The sequence below is a fragment of the Lycorma delicatula genome, chromosome 1 (assembly GCF_047948215.1).
Source record: "Lycorma delicatula isolate Av1 chromosome 1, ASM4794821v1, whole genome shotgun sequence".
Lineage (NCBI taxonomy): Eukaryota > Metazoa > Arthropoda > Insecta > Hemiptera > Fulgoridae > Lycorma > Lycorma delicatula.
In genome coordinates this window covers 165202946-165225475 of record NC_134455.1, presented here as the reverse complement: position 1 = coordinate 165225475, position 22530 = coordinate 165202946, and the positions used below count along the sequence as shown (strand labels likewise).

The 22530-nt window shown below is 29.2% G+C and overlaps 1 protein-coding gene across 3 annotated transcripts in view; it reads right to left on the bottom strand.

The window, feature by feature from the left end:
- LOC142325256 (ornithine decarboxylase-like) overlaps window positions 1–21493 on the bottom strand; it is a 103737-nt gene extending 82244 nt beyond the window's left edge. For 2 of the 3 annotated variants that reach the window (XM_075366782.1, XM_075366763.1), the window contains exon 1: window positions 21266–21491. The gene's annotated coding sequence lies outside the window, so the exon portion shown is untranslated. Of the gene's footprint in view, window positions 1–21265 lie in introns of all 3 variants that reach the window. The other variant, XM_075366809.1, reaches the window with a different exon arrangement.
- Window positions 21494–22530: the final 1037 nt, after the last annotated feature.

The window sequence follows — 22530 nt, the reverse complement described above, 5'->3', positions numbered from 1 at the left end:
AACTCGCACACAATAAGAAATCAAATTTAGAAAGACACTTCACTAAAAAAACATACTCAGTTTACTAGTAAATATCCAGCCGGCGAAGAACGAAAAAAAGCTGTCGACGAGCTCCAAAAACAAAAACAGCAATCAAGTTCCATGTTAAGTAACTGGACGCAATCTACAAGTAATGTTAATCTGGCAAGCTTCGCGGTATCACTAGAAATTGCAAAAAAAGGCAAACCAATCACAGATGGTGAGTATGTCAAAGATTGCTTCATACATGCATCTGAAGAACTGTTTCGTGATTTCAAAAACAAACCAGAAATCTTGAAAAAATCAAAGATTTGCCACTATCCGCTAAAACAGTACAAGATAGAATAGCTAAAATGTCTTTAAATGTACCATATTTGCAGGTGGAAGATATTCAACTTTCTTCTGTCTATCACTTGCTATAGATTAGTCTTGCGACATAAAAGACATGGCACAAGTTGCCCTTTTTGTCAGATATATGTCTTCCCAAGGTCCAAAAGAAGAACTTCTAGGATTACTACCGCTCTCGGGACAAACTAGAGGGGAAGATATATAGCGAATGCCGTGCAAAAATGCCTTGAAGACAATAAGATCGATTTAAATAAAATCGTTTCAATAGCAACTGATGGAGCCAGAAGTATGGCAGGAAAAAATAAATGGGCAACAACGATTCTTCAGAGCAAAATAAACCACGAAATTCTTACGTTTCACTGCATAATACACCAAGAAGCGCTTTGTGCCCAAACAGTTGAAGTCATGATTTTGGTAATCAAGATTGTTAACAGCATCTTGTCAAAAGCACTCTACCATCGTCAGTTTAAAGATTTCTTAAACGAAATGGAGACTCAGTATACCGACCTCCTTCTTCACAATAAAGTGAGATGACTTTCCAAAGGTAAGGTGTTGAAACGTTTTGCTTTGTGCTTGAATGAAATAAATACATTCCTAAATGAAAAAGGCATTAATCACCCTGAATTAGAGAACGACAAATGGTTGCAAAAATTTTACTTTATGGTGGATATCACAGCGAAATTAAATGAGCTAAATCTAAAACTGCAAGGAAAGGGAAACCCAGCCTATGTTTTGGTAGAAGAATTGGTTTGTTTTGAAGACAAATTAATTCTTTTTGCACAAGATATTCAGAGCGGTAAATTACTTCTTTTTCAATTTCAAAAGCAATATTGCGATAAAACCAGTGCAACTGTTGACACGAATTACTTCAGCACAGTTATAAAAAAAATTAAAGATGAATTTGCTGACAGATTTGAGCAATTCAAAACCAACAAAACCACTCTAGCATTCATAGTAAATCCTCTCAACACAAGTAGTAACGAAATCCACATTGAGCCATTTGGAATTGATACTGGATCTCTAGAAATGCAACTGATCGATTTAAAAGGTAAAGCTTTGTGGAGTGGAAAATTTACAGAGTTGAAAAGCAAGTTGGAGGTCCAGAAATGTATGTACGTAACGCAACAAAAGTAGACAGCTTTAAAAGAAATGCCGCGAGTTGAGGCACTTATATTCGACGCAAGGAATAGTCTTCCAGATTGCTACAGTGAGGTGAAGAAGTTGGCATTTGGAGTGCTGACTATCTTCGGATCGACATATTCGTGCGAGCAAGCGTTCTCTTGCATGAATATAATTAAAAGCAAAGTAAGAAGCCAATTAACAAATGAAAATGCAGAGTCGTGTTTGAAACTTAAATCAACAAGTTATGAGCCAAATTTATCCAAACTTTCTAACACAATGCAAAGCCAACGCTCCCATTGAATTTGTTTGCTCAAATGTATGTTATTGTTTTTTTTATAAGTACAAGTTACATTCTTTAGTAAAGTTTAAATTTTCTACTTGAATAACCGTGGAAAGCCATCGCTCCCATTGAATTTGTTTGCTCAATTGTTTGTTATTGAAGTACAAGTTAGTATTATAAGTAAATGTTTAATTGTTTTAATTTTTTACTTAAATAATAAGTAATTATCTAATAATGCCATATATATATATATATTATCTAATTTGTTGTGAAAAACACTACTTATATATGAATAAAAGATATTTTATTGTTATGAATAGATATTTTTTCTTATATATATATATATATATATATATATATATATATATATATTTTTTTTTTTTTTTCTCTAGATATTTTTTCTTCTGAATAAATAATTAGTTTTTTTTTATCAAAAAAACTTTATTTATGAGAGTACTATTTATTGTTGGCAAGAAAAAATTTTGTGGCTCTTTAAAAACTTTGAAATTTTGTAAATTGTAATTTTGATTCTTCCGACTCAAAAGGTTGCCGACCCCTGCTCTAGACCAATATTTCGTGAACTACCTTTTTTCCTTTTTCTGTTTAGCCTCTGGAACCACTGTAAGGTATTACTTAAGAGGATGATATGGATAAATGTAAATGAAGTATATTCTTGCACAGCCTCAGGTCGACCATTCCTGAGATTGTGGTTAATTGAAACCCAACCTCCAAATAACACCTGTATCCATGATCTAGTATTCAAATCTATATAACAGTAATCCACTACGATTTCAGCCTTAGAACTTTCGACTTTGAAATCAGCTGATTTGCGATGATGAGTTCACCAATAAACTAACCCGGTGGGTCGTGAACCCCCTATCCGAACCCAATGAAACCTAGTTAAAACTATTTAGTTGCGTTGATAGCGACGGGAATGAACATTCATATATGAAGTGTACAAACATGTGCAATTTACATATCCCAACTAGATGTGAGCGTGCTCCTTGTAATTTGGTCTGCTTTTGATTCATTCCAAGTTAAATCAAAAACATGGGTAATGATTCACAACCCGACCAAATTTTCATGAAATTTGGTATGAATTAACTGTTGATAAGAGTTATAAGAAAATATTGAATTTCAAATAACTATCGTAAAACGTTTTGATTTTAGAACCCTTCAAATTTGCTGGAAAATGGCAAATTTTGACATGCGGCAATACGGTTAGGTCTACATAAATTTGTTATTTATTAAGGTAGAATGATAAACTTGGACATATTTTAAAGCTTATTTGATGCTCTTTCATATCATACACAACAAGCCTATGTTTACATAAATCTTCATGTCAAGGTCACTGCCTCTGACTTTTAACCTTGAATTTCAGAGAAAAACCGGTAAATTTTTTATGTAAAATATATATTATTCATCAATATATTATAAAATATCTGTGCAAATTTTAAACTGGACTGCACTAGGATTCAGAGAAAAAAAGGCGTATCAATGTTTTAACAAAATCTTTTTTGTGGCGTTTTGAGGTGGAAAATAGTTAAATTTTTGTTGGCTTAACTTACTTGTATTGAAACTTACTATATCATCAGTTTACTCATGTTCAGTTTCTGTGTTCATTGGTTCAGTATAAACAATATTAGATATGACATAAAATATTTGATTTAAACATTTTATTTGTGAAATAGCATGATGTAAGAAAGCATGAGCACTGTATAAATATGCCTGCCCTTAAGTCAAGACATTCAGTGTTTGTTTATTGATTGCTAAGTGTTAGTGTAGTTATTTACAGTTTTTTTTTAAGTCTGGTATCTTCTGGGGTATAGCAGCTTTTTACAATAACAAATGTTGCAATCCATTTCAAGAAGTAGGTCACGATAATGTTACTAAGAATTTAAGAAAAGTGTTGTCATGGATGACAGAAAAAATTCAAATTTGGAAAATGATAGGAACATTTGTGAAAGTTTTGGAAAAAACTTGCCTCAATTAGTAATAAAGCTTCAGATGATGAAGAAGAAGATAATGGTGAAGAAGCCCTTTACTATGAAACGAATTGTGCATTAGACAGGCTCAATGACAGTCTAGTTAGTATTGGGGAATCACCTGTAAAATCTAAAAGATTGGAAGAGAAAAGATTGCCAAAAAGATTGCAAAATTTGAGTCATCAATGAGAGAAAAAATGTTCAATGTAGTTAATAAAAACACTTTACGACTTCATCTCAAGTTGAACCTGATAGCGAACTTGATACAGCTGAAAGAAAAATTTAATTTTACAATGGATAGAAGTCTTAAAATAACAATTACTCTTCTTTCACGAAGTTGGAGCAACCAAAAAGTGCAAGAAATCCTAGGAACTACCAATTGCATGATACGACATGCAAGACAACTAGTTGAAGAACAAGGGATTGTCATCACTAAACCCTTAACCTGGAAAGTCTGGATCAAAATATAGTTGGATATATTCAGGTGTTTTATAAATCAGATGACATAAGTCATATAATGCCAGGCAAAAAAGGCCGTCACAATCAAATCACCTTGTGGATAACATTCAACTTCAAAAAAGACTGAAAGAGATACACATCAACAGTTTAAAGAAATTTATTCAAATATTAAAATTGGGTTTTCTTTGATGCTTAACATCCTAAAAATTGTGTTTTAGCAGGTGGAACTCTGTGTAAGTAAGTGTATGTGTGTGTGTTATCCATTGGAACGTGAAATTAATGTCTGAAAGATGTAAATTAAATTATTTAACAAAAGAGTGCAGCAATCATTTCACTTCTTATAAACACTGTGTAGCACAAATTATTTGTAATACACCTCAAGAAATTTGTTGTATTGGCGAGTGTAAGAATTGTCCAGATTCTGACAATTTTAAAAACATTTTCGATTGAATATTTGTAGAAAATTCTCTGGATAAAATAACTTTTAAGCAATGGATATCAAACTAATTGTTCAAGATTGGAAACAGTAGAGAAGTACACAGATTTTATTGAGATGTTTGTTGAAAAATGATCAATTCTTGTTCATCATTCATTCGTTGCTTCTCAGTAGTTAAACTTCTTAAAAAATTTAAAAACTGTAATTGAACCCGGAATCTTTACACAATATGTGACTTTGGTGAAAATGATTCATTTGTACTACAAAATGAAGCCCAACGGTTTCACTGGAACAATCAACAGGCTGCAGTTCATCCTTTTGGTATTTATTTTTAAAGCCAAGAATTTGCACACTTTAAATGATAATTTAGTTGTTATGTCGTGATATTGTGTCATGCCTTAACAATGACACAATATCAGTTCACCTTTTTCAGAAAAAACTACCACCTTATTCACCAGATATCACTCCGTGCGACTTTTTTCTATTTCCAAAAGTCAAAATGGTGGTCAAGGGACATCATTTTCAAACAACACAAGATGTCCAAAAAGCTGTGACGAGGGTCTTGGAGGATATTACAGATGAGTTCTAGAAATGTTACCATCAATGGTAGAAGCGCTGGAATAAGTGTGTGCAATCAGAGGGGAACTACTTTGAAGGAGACAACACTAAACATGACTAAAACGGTAAACAACATTTTTTTTCACATCAGTTTCATTATTATTGTCGCACCTTGTATAACAACATAACAAGTATACACTTGACCACCATGAGACATGTACTAACGAATCAGGATTTTCCGCTAGCAATTGGTAAATTCTGGTGCTAAGTTAAGGAGGATGCACACACATACAAATTAAGTAGGGTAGGATGTTTACTATGTTATCAGTGTGTATGAAGTAATCTATTACATTAGTCATAAATTTATAATTTTTTTCAGTTATTTTTAAAACTATTTATGCATTTAATTTTTTAGTATATTATTTGGGTAATCCTTGTCAAAAACATTACCAGTTACTAAAGGAAGAGTGTGGTATAACAATAAGTATAAAAACAACAATTTCATTGGTTGAAATGTGATTACTATTATCACACAACTCTTATCAGTTGCTACTGTAGCTGTTCTATGATGCTACAAGATTTCTTTTTACTAAATTCACAGTTAAAAGTGAATATAAACATATTCACTTTTAACTGCGTCTGAAGGTCTTTCTTACCAGATTTAATTAATAATGTTATTTTTTTAATAGTTTGTTATGAGGTAGATTAATACAAAAATGAATCCAAAAGCACTTCTGTGCTGATTGTTCTACAGTAACAAGTTTGTCCTTGCAAACTTTTGATTTGTTTGCGTCTCTGTTTGATCTAAAACGTTATAGTATTATTTGCTTTTAGTTGTTGGAACCCACCTGTTTCAAGTGTAGTACAATACACTTGCCATGAATCAGAATTAATGTTCTTATACATTTATCTATGTAGGAAGAAATTATGTATTCTTTGAGAATGCAATATCTACTTCTGCTGTAGATTGTAAATTCTTTTGTTTTCAATTTTATACCCCTACTTGACACTGCATTAAATACTGTTATAACAGTGGCATATGTCTGGTTATTACATTGAAACAGATCAAGTCAAAATATAACAGCAAAGTTAGCAAGGCATATTTGGCTCATATGTAGATATTGTAAGAATGAATCTAGTAGCCGCCATGTAAAATTTGTAACAAAATCAACTTGTCTTTTTGTAATGCACAAGTACAAAATTGTTCATAATGGAGCAGCGTCAATTATAATAAACAATAATTTAAATGGATTTAATTCATTGCTCCATACAAAAATTTCTGTTTTATGCATTCAACAAGGTGTCATAAACCTTTTTGCGCTAATTTCAAGTCTGCAAACCAAAACTGTTGAGGGCAGTATTTTAGTCTGATTTAATGAAAAAAATGATTTTGTTGTATAAAAAGGAGTTGTATAGCCTAAAGTATAATATTATCTAAACAAATATCTGCTTCTCTCCTGTATTCAGTCTCTGAAATGTTCCTTTTTAGTTTCTAGTAATAATCAGTAAGCATATTTGGGCTTCATTTCTCTGGCAGTGTTTTCATCATTGACAAGCATCACTGAAGCGTTTACTTGGAAAGAGTTACCATGTTCATCACTTACATCATCAAGGTTAGCAGGAAAAAAAGTTCAAATCTGAATGAAACATTGTATTTTTAACATATTGTATCCCAATTTTGAAAGTTTTCAAGAAGTTCACTCACTATATATAGTTCTCAGCCTTATTTTGTGCCCAGGAATGATGTATATATTTTGAAACAATAAACCCCTTTCAAACTCTTCTCAAGTCCAAATTAGCTTATTATCTGTGGTCCAACAAACATTTTTTCTTTGATTTTTGCCTCACTCATCCTGGAAAATGTACTCTTCAAAGTATAAACACGCTGCTCATTATGTACAGTTGCTTTGGCAAAATTTTCATCAAACCAAGTTTTATTGGTAATAGTAAAAAATACATATTTATCCGATTAACAATACCTTGAAAAATAACATTTTCCTGTCCAGCTATAAGTTCCCTCTTTGACCAGTTTTTTTTTTAATGGAGTGGTTTCTGCATCTACTGTTCCACTCGCATAAGAAAAACAGTACTTGGTAAAAGTACTACAGTTCTAATAAAATGGCTATCACCTTTAGGTCTCAGCATGTGCCAAGAATACTTTTCATACTGTATCAACATCAGTAAAACTTTCATACTATCATATATCTCCTTCATTTGTGTTGTTTAAATAAGAATAGATGGTTTCTCATTTCCATTGTTATAGAGGGATCTGTAAGCATTCGCCATTCTGTAGGATTGTGATGTTGTCTTAGTAAATCCAGTAAAGAATTCCATTATTGCAGTATACTTCACTATCTTTTAAGAGCAGTTGCTGAAATTCTTACTCCTAACACAGAAAAAAAACACATTTATTTAAAATATTGGAACATATAAAAACATATTTATTTTAACTTTTGAGGAGGTTCTATCCTTATAACCTTGATGTCAGTAACTCTGACTGCATTTTAAATGAAGCAAGATCACGAATCAGATCATTAACTTCTGCTTGATAATTTTGTGATGTTCAGTGATCTGATAATGGAAATCTAATTCTCTTCTTTTCTTCCTGTACCACCATACACCATAGCCTTCTTGATCATCATTTTCTCCTAACTCCATCTTTCTGAAACCAGGTAACTCTTCAATATAAGAAATAGATCTTATGGCTGAAGTAAAATTAGAATATGCAACAGAATTTTTTAATTTACTTGTGATACCTTTGATTTTCTGATACAAAAATAACAGTCTGTCATGTGGGCTTAAGCTATCTGTATAGATAAGGAACTGTAAAAGGCACATGTTGCAGCCTCCTATTTGGCTAGCTCTACTTTAGTTATAAAAGAATTGTAGTAGATGTGAGGGGACCAAGACTGATCTACTTTTTTTACCCAAAATAGACTTAGATTTTTTTAACTGAAGGAGGAATATTTATTTCTTCTTTGAGTTTTAAATGTTAATTCACCATAGACAGAAAGAATTGTTAGGATGATTTATTTAACTATTAGATCTTTTTATACAAATTACTAACAATATACAAAAAAAGTGTGTGTGAACCACAACAAAAACAATACAAATCTGTTTCAGAAAAAAGTAGGAATAAAACAAAACACCATACTTACGATAGTATTTGCAGAAAAGCCGAATCAAACTGATTCTGTGGTCTGGGTTATTCTGCAGTAAAATAATGATTGAAATGAATATGTCAATCAATTATGTCATTAATACAGGCTAATAATTAAATTATATTAATAAGATAAATCTATTTTTCATAGGAATGAGTCATAATGAACAGTTAGCATCATGCCATTCTATGATGTAATACCATATTAGTCACACTGGTCACTCCTCTGAATTACTCCACTCTGAGCCACTTATAAATATATCCAAACATTCATATTTAATTATTAATATAAATGTGACTTACAACAAATCTTTTCTGTTTACCACTAGAGAAAATAATTGTTTTAACAATTTTCATTTTTTGTGTGCGACAGTTACAAAAAAAAATCCCTTAAAACAGATTTTGAGGTCAAATTTGGATTCAGCACCAAAGCAACTTAAATAAGAATAAGCAAAAATTATCAGTGTAACAACAAACCCTTTTAGACCAATGTTACTTAAGTTAAATAATACTTTATCACTTATTTATTATAATTGATAAACAAATGTTTTATTTATTTTTTTAAAGTTAAGCAAGGGGGAAATTAAACAGTTATGTGCTCCAATAATGCGTTATATATAGCTTAAATGATATCTTTAATTGTAAGCAGTAATCAATAAACAGTTGCTGATTTTTTTACATTTAACTATTTAATATTATTGATAATTTTATTGCAATGATACAAGTAATAAGTCTTAATAACTGTTTAAGTGAGATACTCACAAGTGATATTCCTGAATGCAGTTTATAAAAAGAGGAAGATAATTCTCTTATTTTTTTATTCTAAAAAAAATATTCTCGCATTTTTATATTTTTTGAAGTTTTTAATTTTGTCTTCAAAAATTAAAAAGTTTTGCTTAAAAATTCTATTTGTAAGGATATACACATTTGTTTATATCTATTTCATTCTTCTAAGCTCAAAAACAGTAAAACCTGACATCATGAAATTGGTGACAAATTTAAATTTGATGTGATTATTAATTATTTTACGCTATTAATTATTAGTAAGTCAATATTAAAAAAAAAAAGTTGATCAGTTCATGTTAAATTAGGAGGGATTTGATTTTAGTAGCAGTTGCATATACATACATGTTTAGGCAATCAAAAAATAAAACCATTGAAAATAAAATAACTTTAAAAAATATTTCAACTATCAAAAAAGTTTGGATAATTAAAATAATTTTATCACAACTAGATTTGGTTGTTATGTATTAGCCCTTTGGTTTATTTTGAATATCACCTTATATAACCATTATAATACCATTTTTATAACAATTTATAATTATTTATTTTATAAATGTAATTTAACCAACGCTCACATCACTTGCTAACCTTGACTAATATTAACACAGTAATGTTTTGAGTATTTAAATAATAAATTCAGTAATTATTGCAATTATTTATTACTTAAATAATCAAAACATTACTGTTAATTATTCAAGGTTAGTGAATGAAGCGAGCGTAGGTTGTTTGGTTAATTTATATCTATAATTATAAGCAACAAATGTTTGGGTTATTGTTAATATCACCCGATATAACCATTATATTACCATATTTATAAAATAAAATATAATATAACCAAAGTTAATCTACGAGGTGTGGCTATTAAATAACTAGACTGTTGCTGTAAAATATTTTATTTTAAATTTATGTATATTTAGTTATTAACCCCTTCAATATACACCCCTCCTCTATCCCTACAACGCTCCATGTGAATTTTCCATTGTTCAAAATAGTGCTGAAAGCTCTTTCATGATGCATGCCAGCTTTTCTTTCACAGCTTCTACAGTCTGAAATCTTGTTCCTTTTAATGCAAATTTGACCTTGGGAAACACATAAAAGTCACATTGTTCCAGGTGCAAATAAGGTGTGTAAGGTCTAACAATGGAATGTTAAACTTGGCTAGGAACATCATGACAGACAATGCAATATGAGCCAGTGCATTGTCCTGATGAAGCATCAGGATTCAATTCATGCATTGTCATGACTTTCTTCCACAATTCGAGTAATTTTTTTCTTATTCTTTCACAGAGTTGAGCAAGGACCTCAAGATAGTAATGTTGATTAATAGTTTGACCTTCAGGAACCCAGCGACGGTACACAATCTCATGAATATTGAAAAAAACAATCATCGCTTTAAATTTTGATTTGCTCATTCGAGCTTTTTTAGCTCTCAGTGAAGTTGGGGCCTTCCAATGCATGGAATGATGCTTAGTATCTGGATCATAAGTGAAAAACTGAGATTCATCACATGTTATCACTATTTCCAAGAAGTTTGGGTCATTTTCAATGGTATTCAAAGTGTCATTTTCAGCACAAACATTTTCGGCACTGTTTTCATGCACACTTTTGCATGTTAATATTGTTATGTAAAATTTGCCTTATGCATTCTTTGTCAATTCCTAGTTTCTGCAATCGCACGAATAGTTAGCCAACGGTCAGATTGGGTCAATCACCAATTTTTTCAATATTTTTATCCATTTTTAACGTGAAAGGGTGACCCGGGCAAACATCTTCTTGACCATCTTGGAAACATGCACTCACAAAACCCCATGCACGTGATAAACATTCATTGACATATACCTTTTTTCATTAAGGATAAGTTTCAGCAGCGGTTTTTCTCAAGTTTCATTTGAAATTTCATGACAATTCTTTACTCTAATAAAACACTTAATATTTCAGTAAAACAAAAAAACAGATGTCATCCAAATGAAGACCATGGCCAGACTAATATGTGTACAGAAACTGGAGTGGCAACAATCGAAAGAGAAGGCTTCACACTACACAGCCGTCAGTCCTATGAATTTGGCACATGCGCAGTTCTTCTGTAGCAGCATTAGTCTTGTTATTTAACAGCTACACCTCGTACGTTCTCTAACCTTAACTAATTAATACAGTAATGTATTGAGTATGTAAATAATAAATTCAGTAATTATTGCAATTATTTACTTAAATAATCAAAACATTACTGTTAATTAGTCAAAGTTAGCAAGCATAGGTTAAGTTTAGTTAATTTATATCTATAATTATAAGCAATAATGCATATATTATTAATATGTAAAATATGTTAATGATCCCGAATCTTTGAAGTATTTTCAAAGTTCATCATCATTATGGTTATGGTCAACGGGCTAATACATAAATACCCTAAATCTTAACAAAAAAATTTAGAAATTGAAGCTCGAACTAACAAAATTTGAATTTTATTTATTTTTTAACTGGCTCTTTTAATCTAATCTTGAAATTTTTTTACATAATTTGTTTTGTAGCACTTCTCAGTTCTCAACACAGGCTAAATATCTGCTGTCCTAAATATAGTAGGTCAATTTTTCTAACATTTGATTATTTCACTACATCAAAGTGAATCAATTTATCAAAAATACAATCAGGGTGGAAAAAATGTTCAGCCTTTATTAGTAAAAATAAGAGAGAAAACGGTTACTACTTTTGTTGTAGGGGACTAAAGGTTGTTTAAGGTGGTTTGGGAAGTAAAACCAACCGAGAAGAAATTGGCTTCAAATGTCATTTAAAGGTAACTGTTTCAGAAACAGTAACTTTCTTAATAGGTTCATCTGGCGATTACGTATCTGAACCTGAACCTCAAATTTATTTAGGTGTTTTACCTGTTCAGGTGTGCTTTTATTTTTATTGAAAATATTTATTAATGGCTGTAACTTTTTGGAGTCTTAAAGTTTTCTTTTGAGGGAAAGACTTAATTTGTTTCTCTATGATTCTCTATATCATGGGAGCTAAGTTAGCATGAGGTAACTGAGGATTTGATCTGCATCAATATTTGCAGTGGAAACAGTGGCTGCTGCCTCAGCATACAGTGTTATTGCTCCATATATTGTTGTCGCTGTAGGTTTACAGTTGTAAACAATACTTGGATGTCTTAATGTGGAACACTCTGGACATATACTATTATTATTTATGATTGGTTTTTTAATTATTTAACTGTATATAGTTTACTGCAAAGTGGGACGTAATATATCAGATAAACACCTACCTATACGTCACTGCACATATTTTTATGTGGTCTTTTTTTGTGGATTAAATTAGTATCAATTAGTTCATTAATCACTAATAAGAAATATTATCACTAATAATTAATAATTGTCACTAATAATATTGGTACTTTATTTATAGTGAAAATGTACTAACATTCTTTAACACAATTGATCTATAGAAAGCAGTTAATTCATTTTTGACTCTTGGCAATTAATCTTTACCTGACACTACTTACTTTTTGTGAAGCTATTCCCTGAGGCGTTTTACATGATACAAGCTAATCATGTTTCAAGGGATGCAGTTTATTGTCATACCCACAATCCTACTCTGGTTGTTTTAAGTTATTATTAATTATTTAATTAATTACTTTCATTCTGTGAATTCTACTCAAAATCAGATGAGTTTTCCCAATGTTTTTGTCATTTTCAACACACACACTCTTACGTAAGCAGTGGTTTGCATTTCTTTATTTATGATTTTGATAATGAGGCTTACATATTTGTTTACAAGGTGCTGAACTGACTTTCACCTTTTCCTAGCTTTTCATTAAGTCATTGAAGATCAGCTTCTCGCTCCCCTTTGCAAATCAGCTGATATCAAAGTCGAGTGTTCTAAGGTTTAAATCCTAGTAAAGGTAACTGCCTTTACTAGGATATAAAAGTAACTACTTTTATATGGATTTGAATATTAGATGGTGGATACCGGTGTTCTTTGGTGGTTGGGTTTCAATTAACCACTCATTTTAGGAATGGCTGACCTGAAACTGTACAAAACTGCACTTCATTTACTTTCATACATATATCCCCTGAAGTAACACTTTATGGTGGTTCCAGAGGCTAAACAGAAAAAGAGAACTTCTCATTACGTGTTTAATTTTTTTTACATTCCCTTTCCATCAACATAGAAAAGACGCATATTTCTTAGAGTATAAATGGACTTCCTTTTTTTAAGGGGAAGGTTTCTTGTGAAAATAACATGTAAGCTTACAAAGTACAGGTTGTCTAATAAATGAGGTACAATTCTGGTATATGTATTGTAAGAGTCTTGTATTAATTTTTTCTTTCCTGGCATCATAACTGTAGAGCTATTCTGCAAGAAGTAAAATATGGTTATCACTCAAAAAATGAGGTATGGGTGTTTTTGCATTTCTCAATGTTTCATGACCTAGGGCCCAAAAAAAAGGTGGAGGTAATATTTGTATATGTACACATGTATGAATAAATGATGGTTAGTTTTAAGCTTAATAACTTTTGACTGTATAAAACCAATTTTGTTCACATTTTGTAAAGAATCATGTGTATGGGGCAATTTGTTGGTAAACATTTTGAGGTCAATATCTCCACAGAGTAGGGTAGATAGTTTTTTGAGGTTAATTCTCTCAAAATTTTGCAAAATAACCCCACTTTATATTAAGTTCAGAACATGCATGCATGCCTTAGCATTTAAAAAAAAATTATTCAAAATTTCCTCTTTCCTAAAAATTGAAAAAAAAAATTGTCTTATTTATTTATTGCATATTTTTTACCCATTTTCTTTTATGTCTTCCTAGGTATAATAGTGGTTTGGTATGGATGATGTTTGCTAGTGGAGACTGAATGTGTATGTGGGCGCTTACTCCTCTCCTGAAGTAATGCGGTTTTCCAGGAGGTCGCCAGGGGTGGAGGTTTAGTCGGTTGTGTGCAGGAATACATACGCATTTTCTGTAACAGCTTGGGGTACCTGTTAGTGAGTCTGACACTGCTTTGGCACCCATAAATGGGGTTCCTCCACCTCAAAAAACGGTACAATAGTTGTGCAAATTACCAAAATATAAAAATTCTTTGGGGAAAATGATAGGGTGAGGGAGCCAATCAAAGTTTAAAAAAAATATTGAATTAAAAAAAAAAATTTGGTTTATTTAAACTTAATATTTTGGGTTTAATTAAAAGTTTATTATTTAAATTTTTAATAATAAATAAATTACAATAAAATTTCATCATAATTCATCCCCTTTACCAAAAAGTAAATCTCTGGTAACTTTTTATATTGGTTATACATTTTTCAGTGGGATTTTTTAATTTTTTTCTATTTGACATAGTAAATTCAGAAAAATCAAAAAGTTTTCTTGGAAGGTGATTTTGACAGTTTGGAAGCAAAAAAGATTTTTTTAAATACAAATTTTTTTAACTTTTTTGGTTTACTTAAACATATAATGATAATTTAACAATTAAACTTCACCAGAACTTACCCTCACCCCAAAAAAGAAATCTTTGGTAACTTCTTCATGTACCATTATTTTTCAATTATATAAGAATAAATAAAAAATGCAAAGTAAGTATTTCAACTTTGTTGTCAGTTTTTTATTATTGGTCTTGAACTCATATTTTTTTAGTCCGTTTGAGATCCACTATTCATTATCCTAATAAATATAATAATGTTTTATTTGCTCTAACGTTTTTGTTATTGGATGTTAAATAGTATAAGAGTATTTGAAGTACACGTGATCAGTTTGTTTTTTTCAATATTGTCAGTTGAAACTTTTTTTAACGTAAACACTATTTTTATATATATATATTTTTTAAAACAGGTGTAATTAATCACTAAATAACCTAGATAAATTGATTGATTAACTCTTTTTCTTATTCATATTATAAGTTCTATGTAAATCTGTGTCATCATACGTAATATTTTATTAAATTCTGTAAACATTTTTCTCTTCGTTATGCTTATCTTGTTTGGCTTTTTTTAATTCTGATAAACAATTTTTTCTTTGTTGAATAAAAACTGTATTTTTCCAATTATTTTGATTATCTGGTGATATTTTATTTTTGCCTTTTGTAAAGTTTTGGTATATATATTAAAAAATGGATTGTCAGGTATATAAAAAGATTAAATTTTATATTGTTGTTTGCTTTAAAAAAAAATTCAGATGCTTTTATGAAAGGGATTTTGAGGAAATTAAAAAAAAATCTTATTTACAACTGTTTCCACCAACATTCAGTTGATATTTTAAAAAATTCATACTGGATTGTTTCAAATTTTGAAATATTATTAATCAAAGTAGGATGCCAAATCACAGATCCCTAAATTTTATACTACTCCAACTTTTTCAGTTTTTATGGAGATGATATTTTCATAGCTGTAACTTGTAGAGATAATGGAATACATTGTCTTGGTTTCATTAGAATTTAATTATAAATCAGTTAAAATTATGATGATCAGATTTTCCAGTTTTTAAATTTTCTATTCCTTAGTAGACATGAGAATAAAGGAACCCATTGTTGCCAGATTGTCACAATGTTTAAAATGTGGTGACAAATAATACTACTAATTTTTTACAATCTGATGATGGGTTTTGCAAGTTATACCAACCAAAACTCTAAAAACATTTTTTTTTTAAAGAAAAATAAATTCACAACGTAAGTCTAAATTCTTTATATTTATACTTTTTTAAAAAGCTGATTATCCATTTTTGAGATATTGATCCTCAAACTTGCCGCATTAAATTTAATCTGATGGTAACATTCTTGATATGTTACTTACTTCTCGTTTAATGGTTATATAGAATTTGTATATTAAAAATGTAATTTTTTGTAAACTTGATAGTGCAACCTGATGCATAAAAATTGTTATGAACAATTTTCTGTACTGATAATATTATTGATGTAATTTCATGAATCTTTAATGCAGATTAACAAATTGGATTTTTTTCTCATTTTATTTAGATAGAATTACCAATTTCAAACTTGTGGACTATAAATAATCCGGGTGATCATTAGAAAAGTTACCATTTATTATACAACAGCTATCAATCCCATCGTATTTCTGTTTGCAGGCATGTATACCATTCTCGGGAGAAACCTGTTTAAAATTATTTTCAAAGGCATGGAACCCACCCTCTCTCCGCCTAACCTACCCCAACACGAAAATCTTAAATGCCAATGGTAACATTAATTGACAACCTGAAAAAAAAATGAATTTTGGTGAAAAGAAATCCCTTCACTCAATAGGTGTGAAAAACCATTTGGGGTAGTATTTTTTTAAATTTCAGTCTAACAAAAATAACTATAGAATTGTGATATTACTTCTTAAAACATTTTAATTTTAATAATTTTAGCTATATTTAGACATTTATAACTAAAAAAGTATCAGTGATGAAATTTTAACACTTATTAAAAACCAATGAAAGAATGTTTCCTGAAAATTTTGAATTTTTTAAGTGTGTCTGTTCTGAGATATTTCAGATTGAAAGTACCAGATTTTAGAAAAATCGCAGCATTTGAAGACCCATTAAAAAAAAGAAGGTAACTCTAACACGCCTGAAACTTTTTAGGGAAGTAGTATACTATAAAGACTGTATCCCGAAAAAAAAAAAATTGAAGGCGAGTTTAGTTTTATCTTTAACATTTTTAACTTTAAAAGAGAAGGTTTTTGTTAAAATTTATCAATCTTTTTATTTATTTACAGGTAAGTAGGCCTGAGTATAAACTGACAGAAAATATTGTACATTTCATGCTTTTTAACATGGTTTTTTTTGAACTGAATATCTTTAAAAACCAAGAAGATAGTGTTTAACACAAACCTCTGTATTTTTTATGAAAACATGAAATATTTTTTTAAGTAAAAGAAAACTAAATTTAAGTATTTTCAAAATTGCACTTACAAAACAATTACAAAGAATTCTTGTTAACATTAACTCTAACTTGCAGCACATTTAAAAATAACCCTAAATTCAATATGGTGATGGGATAATTTGTTTTGTGATGTTTCCAGTTTTCTGAAGGATGCTAGAAATTATGGTAAAAATATTCAAAATGGCCCTAAGTATATGATCCGACATGAAATGACCCATTTAAAAATAAGGGAACATTTAATTTAATTAATTAATCTGAAGATCTTTTACACTGTTTGATAACTTATTAAAAATATTAATCAAATATTTATAATAAGGGCCTTTCTTAGAGCCTTAAAGTATTATACAGAATAACATGAAAATATTATTTACTCTGTTGTCCAAATTGACAGAGGATGATTTTTTAAGAATAAATGAAAGCCAATTTTTACATTCTGAAAACTTGTTCTGACTTTCATGACTATCCCAAAAAAATTATAGTTTGACCTTAATGCAAACTAAATCAATCTTATCCTACAAAAATGTATAATCTAACAAGAAAAAATTACCCAAAAAATGTTATACTATGGAAAATACAAATACTACTATTATTATTATTAATGGAAAAATTTTAAATGGATTTTTGATGATATGTCTACCTAGAAGATATGGTTTCAAACATACTTAAGTTTGATAATTTTTATACATAAATGAATGGTTTAACAAAATTATAATGCAACATTTTTTAAATGAATTAAATCCTGTTAAATTCTGTAAAAATAAACTGTACAGTAATTTCTGGTTAATATGGGCTTTTGCTAACTGGATGAAGTGTTGTCCTATTGTGTTCCAATTATTTAGTTTTTAAATACAATCTAATGTTGTAAGATGTTAACATTTTACCAAGAATTGGACAGAGTAAAATTAGTATGCCACATGAAACAAAACAAAAAATCCATTACTAAAAATCACACAGCCATCCTCATGTGTTAAAAAAATACTCTATAGCAGACTGGCTTAAAAAGGAATCTTAGGTAGCGAAGTGATTTTCAAATCCATTATTCAGAGTCAAATACGCTATTACACATTAACATGCCAAGCCCACTAAAATACATGTGACATTTTATTGGATGTACAAGTGAAATAATTTATTTTCATCTAACCACAAAAACTGTATAATGTTATAATTACGCTCAGAAAATATTGGAATGAATAGTGCAAAGCAATAAATTAATGAGGCAATGCAGTTTATCTATTTAGTTAGAGAAAAATATAGTTGACTTTTTAGTAATAAAAATAAGCACTTTTAATTTTTCTAAAAATTATTATATTTTTAATGTTAATTATTTTCTAACATTCTGGTACCTTTGATCCTTAGAATAATTCCAACAAACTCCATAAAATATTACTCTTCTTCATTAACATATTACATTCTTCACCATAATTTACTTCTTCATTATTCTTAATTTTTTTTTTAGTAGAATAAAAATTTTAATTCTATTGTATCAATTTCACTTAAAATTATTTTAATCAGAGTAATGTATTCTGGTACTACATTTGTTTGTACTCTTGTAACTTCCAAATCATTATAGATTTTTTTTTTATGCAACACATCACATTATTCATTTCAATAATAAAGTTAATAGTAGATAAAGACTGATGATTATATGCGTTTGTTTAGAACTAAACACACATTTTGGGATATTTAATAAAGTACCTAAAAAGCAAATAATTTATTTAATAATTATAAAATATTATTATGTTTTGTCATGTTGTTCACTGAAACGGATTTTTTTCTCCAGGAAAAATCACGTGTGTAATAATAACAAACTACATGGTTGTAATGCCTCAATTCAATAAAATATGCAAGTATATGATTTATCACAATCTAAGTAGTACAATTATTACATTTATAAAAGTAAAAAGATGACGTTGCAATGGCTAATAAGGCATCTATAACACAGTTAAGAACACACAAATGTACAACCTAACAGCAAAGGTAACTGAAAAAGTAAGTGAAATCTCAATTAAATGTGCAGATTCAAATATCCTTCAATTGTGTGAAACTGGATGAATGAAAACTTATTCAAAGTATAACTTATTTAACCATTACAGTTGGACAAAAGAAAAAAAAATTAAGATAGTATAATACATACAGGTAACCTATAGGTTTAATAAATGAATGTAATAGACTAATAAATAAAATTTACAATCATGACACTAAATTTTATAGTAATTTTCTATATCATACTGGCAAGATCTTTGTGTAGTATAATTCTCTACAGCAGGTCAAAAAGAGAGCTTAAAATCAGTTATGTCATTTATATTACTGTTCTTTGACAATTTTTACTCCTTCAGGAACATCAATCACATTTAAAATCCTCTCTTTTTTATCCATCCAACATAGAAGGCTAAACTTGTTAGATTGGAATTATTGCAACCTTGATACTAAAATTAGAAATTATGTAACAAAAACTAATGTCCAGAAAAAAAAATTTATATTTTGATCCAAATTATTGCACAGACCAGAAATTCACAAACAAGAAAGTGACTTCTTGTGTTAAATGTTATAAAATAAATAAATTTATCAAATAAACTTAAAATTTAGTTCTACAAAGTTTACTTTAACATCATAAAACAAAAAAATCAAATAACTACAAATGACCATTAGATGCTCAAGTAGTTAATATAAATAAATACAAGAATTTTTAAATATGTAAGGAACTTTTTTATAAAATCAAAACTGCTTAAACATAAACACATAATTAAAATATTTTTAAGAGTAAAAAATAAAATCTATTACCATTTGTTATACTATTATAATTAAATAAAATATTAAATCAATTATTTTATTATAACAGAAATTGGGATAAATATCTAGATCAATAATTCTAGTTCTCACTCCAAAAATTTAAGCAAAAAACATTACTTCAGCAGTTTAGTTTTCTTTTTTATGAAATTTATTGCCAAAACTTTGTGAAGAAATTTCATATATCAATATTTTTACATCAAAATCAATTTATATTATCTAACAAATATATATATATTTTACATGCTATTTTGAAAATTCAACAAAAGCCCTAAAGAATATATGTTTTAATACTTGTAACTGAAAATGCGATATTAATAGAATACAGTAAGACAAAAATCACTGTTTATTCAAATAATTATAGCTCAAGGAAATTTTAATATATTGAATTCTCAACAATTAACTTAACAGGAAAAAACTGTTACATGCAAGTGGTTAATATTTAAATCAATGGTTAAACTACAATTCACAAACCAAAAGCAGCACAATTTTTTAACTCTTCACAACAAAATATTAATATCAGAACAATTAATAAAAATAAAAAATAATACTTTAAATGGTTTTGAAATAACTGATAAAGTACATGTAATTAATGATTGTAGTAGGTGACCAAGTAAATATAGTACGAGAAAAAATTCTGTTTAACACCAGCCGTTTAACCAGTTAACTCTACGTTAAAATACTGTAACCACTGGCAACACTATAGTCAAAATTAGAAATTTAACGAATAAATTAGATATACAAGTAAACAAATACCTTTTTCCATAACCATGAATCATAAAAAAAAAAAATACTAGTAATCTAATACTAATCCATTAACAATCTTTAATGGATTTTAATTACAAAAGTGCATATTTTAATCCATAAAAGCAAACTTAAATTTTCGTAATTTGTTTACATTATGATTGGTTAAATGACCAAAGGGGGTTCAAAAAAAATTGTCACTTCAACATTAAATTAAAATTTAAGTGTAATATTTTTCAGGAATTTATTTCTTGCAGACTCAAAAAAAGAAGAGTATTTCTTGTTTAAAAAATTGATGGACGCAATTATCACATCACACCCATACGGATAACAAACACCTAAAACTCATTAAAATATATATTTTCTTGATTCTCCCAACAATCCCCAGAAAAAGGGGGTAACTACGACAAGAAGACCTGTCGGAAAAAAAGATGCTTAAAATTCCTATGAATAATCACCATAAAAATAAACCAATCTGAAAACTCAAGAACACTTGAGATTAGTCCTACTGAAAAATTACAGTCATATTTTTCACAACCTTCAGAATTCACACGCAACTAAAACTAGAGAATGCAAGTTTTTTTTGAATATACAAAGAATTAAATTATTAGGTAAAAGTATAATAATGAAAAGATGTGAATTTAAGGAAAGTCAAAAAGATCATCTTGACGAATAAAAAAGGTTATAAAAAAAAAGATTACAACATACCTTATTGGTTGAAAGCCACCCTTTCGGCTGGCTTTTAATTAATGACGGAATGGTGAAAGATATTTAGCCACTTCAAAAGAAAATAAAGGCAAGCGATTTGAAAAACTAACTACAATACGGAACACTAGATTAACCGACTACAGCCATAACGTAAAAGGCAGACAAGAGTTAATGACGATACTAGCAAAACTGCTCAACCTGATACCTTGATTTGCCTTAGCGTCGGGAACTAACAGCAGTGACAACATGACGTAAAAATAACCAAATCAGTATATAATTACAACAATTGTTCTTCTATTCACAAAGATTAGTAAATTATCAAAATTTTTGTATGTAACACAAAATTACTCAAACATAATTTTAACCTTTTCCAACAACTGTCTCCGTAGTATTTTTTTCTGAACTTCTTCGGCGTATTGATTCGACCAAATGGCGCCAATATGAACTTAATACTATGATAGATGCTTTCCTGATCATGTAGGTAATTTTTAAAACTTTTTGTTAAAGCATTACTTACCAAGTTGTACTTGAGTACCGCATTGATAAATGTGATCACATTAAAAGTTTCGGATTATTTATCAGTATTCTGAACATAAAAAGAGAGCATAAAATAGTGTCTAAAAACAATCGCCAGATCGTTTTTAGACACTATTTTAGTAAAATTGTTAGAAAATTATTTGTTACCTTATTATATGTTAGCCTAAAATCATATACAACTTTATAATCACAAGTTCAGGCCTCTGTATGTGATCTAAAACTGACCAAAATGTCTGTGGATAGGTTCTTTCTGTTAGTTATGGGTCAATAATTTATTAAAAAAGTAACTTTTAATAAATACCACACAAAAAATAATTCCAATCTGATTTAGATTAGCCATGAAAAGGTGCTAGCACCGTACAAAAATTGTATTAAGAGCTCAACTGCTTTCAATTTCCATTCAATAAATATTACAAAAACTTTAACACCTTAAAAATTGAAAAAAAATTAATGAAATTATTTTTTCACAGCATTCAACCAGTTTCCATAAAACAATAACTATTTAACTTTGATTTTAAAATATTCTGAGGATTAAAGTATAGGAATTTAGGTAAAATAGCTGGGCAGCCTTGATTGAATACTGACTGATTTATTTCTTATCATTACAAGTGCTACACTGAAATCTTTGCTGTTGATCACATCCTATCAATATTTAGTTTTGTATAGAATTTATCTCATATCTTCAGCATTTTAATAATTTAACTGGTAGGTGTAGCTGGGGAGATGTA